General features: G+C 37.7%; 1 long non-coding RNA gene across 1 annotated transcript; it reads right to left on the reverse strand.

Annotated features, from left to right (window-relative positions):
• Positions 1-235: 235 nt before the first annotated feature.
• On the reverse strand, positions 236-1,944 carry LOC309703772. The gene is made up of 4 exons (XR_014276029.1): positions 1,862-1,944; positions 1,330-1,750; positions 862-1,030; positions 236-766 (listed from the first exon to the last, which is right to left on the reverse strand). It is a non-coding gene; the product is annotated as an uncharacterized lncRNA (long non-coding RNA).
• Positions 1,945-2,320: the final 376 nt, after the last annotated feature.

Genomic DNA, 2,320 nt, shown 5'->3' on the forward strand with positions numbered 1-2,320 from the left:
AGACAATCTAAAGCAGTCTCTGTTTTCTTGTTCTCCCAAGCTGCTCCCGAGCTGCTCGTACTAACACGCTGAATGGCATGCTTGAATATTACTTGAGAATATATTTGACTGTGTTACAGACTAAGGGACATTCTCTGCTGATAGGTGAAGGTACATTCTCTGCTGATAGACGTCCACGCCTCGGAGGAAGCCGATCCACGGAGTAGGCCCTGGAAACAGTTTCCTTCAGTATACAGTGGTACTTCTGAAATATCATTGTGTTTGTCCGCTATATGATATGTTGAACTGAAATTGCTAATCCAAGCAACCAATGATTAATAAAGAAAAACCATGAAAGTTATCAGGGTTCCACAAACTTTTGCATGCCACTGTGTAAATACAGCACAGAAAATATATACTTGTATACAATTTATACTTTAGATTATAACATTTTGAGTCCTCCTTCCTCACTACATCACAGTAATGACATTGTGACATTTATAAATAATGTATTTGTTACACATGCTAGGTAACGACAGTGATGAATAAGTAGTAAAGTTGGATCTTACGTGATTTTTTGATCCGGATGGCTTGCCTGTGGGTGTGTAACTCCCTTCTGCTCTTCTTCATTTCCAACTGAAGTGCAAATAAAGTCCCCTTTAAAGCCTTACGGGAGGCTCTGACCTCTGGCAGTTGTGCATCAATTAGAAATTTCAAGAACGCCCTCACATTTCCAATCCGAATCCTTTTGGTTGTCACGGCATGTTTATTCAGATAAGTTGTCCATCTAAAAAAGGCCCACAAACAAACACAAATCAGTAATCACTTTAGTATTATTGAGATTACTGGACTAATATATCACAGATATTTGTAAAAATGTACTCAGTCAGTCTTTCTCTGTTGTCCATAAATGCAAACGTCATTGCAGGGACTTGATTGTGAGACATGAAATATGCCCAGGCACGGACATGATGGACCCGTTGTTTGGCGTTGTCGACATCCTTTTTACTTGTTCCACAAATGTGCTGAAACCAAGCATTCAGGACTTTCTCTGTTTAAAATAAAGTGTAGTAACAACATAGCAATTAGGAGTGTCATGAAAAATTGATGAAGTACAGAAAACATTCTTCTAATTGAATTGGTTGACAATGATATTTGGAAGATATTGCTAATTAGCAGGATTTAACTTCCTTGATAGAATTCAATTAAATTCCATTCAAGTCACAACAACATTTGCCTCAAGGCACTTTATACTTTAAGATAGAGCCTACAATAATAAATAGAACAACCAGTTATCCAAATTCACATTACACTACACAACAAAAAACACTTTTGTTAAATAATTCATACCAAATTTAGGAAGCCGGGCTGTTGGGTCAGGTTTATGTCTTTCAAATTTCTGGCGCTTTGGGGGGTTGAGGGGTTTGAGGCCAGGTTTATCCTTAGAGGATTTCAGTCTTTTCAGTTTACTTTTCAGTTGTTGTAGTTTCAAATGCAGTTCTTTGCAATTTTTGCAAGTCTGATGTTGGACTTGAGCATCATCTGACTGATTGACAGGGGAATGGACTGAGCTGTCTTCTCTAATCTCTGCAGATTCTTCACTGGTATCACTGCTATCACTTTGCTCCTCTTGATCACTGCTTTCAGTCAGCTGCTCTATGTCCAGTGAGGTCACCATTGGAGGCTGTGGATTTGAACGTCTGAGAGCTTTGAGGGCTTTCAGATTAGCCAATCGTTTCGCTGTCCTCATTACTTTCTTCTGATCTGATTTCTGAAAGGGTATAAACAATAGAACAGCAATGTTTGAGAAAGTTAGTGAAACATGTCACATAAGAATGCATTCTAATTTAACAACAAAATGTAAGCTATACAAAACACTAACCTCAATCTCACAGTGGACATTTTCCAAGTGCTTGTCCAGTCTTATACGGTTTTTAACTTTACATACTGGACAGTCCAGCCTGCCCCTGTAACTGCATATCACATCCAGTTTGACAAATGTAACTACAACTACCACTTTAAATTGTAGCAATGTTTTTTCATATACTGTATGACAGTGACTTACACTGTAGAGCAGTAATTTAGCAGCAAATGTAATTCTTCTTTGTTTACAACATGGTGGTATTTTTTTAAATGCTGCCCAACTGCAACATATGGAATCAAGCATATTGGGCAATCTGTCATCTGACGTGGCATTTTTCCTGTAGAGAAGAATACACATCAGAACAGGTGAATAATTTTTTGCCAACAAGTCTTCAAATTGAGGAGCATATGTCCCAATACTTGAAAAATAAGAAGAGAAATATAAGAAAACCTTGATATATATATAAAAAGCCTACCA

This window comes from Aulonocara stuartgranti, assembly GCF_965226115.1.
Source record: "Aulonocara stuartgranti genome assembly, chromosome: 3".
NCBI lineage: Eukaryota > Metazoa > Chordata > Actinopteri > Cichliformes > Cichlidae > Aulonocara > Aulonocara stuartgranti.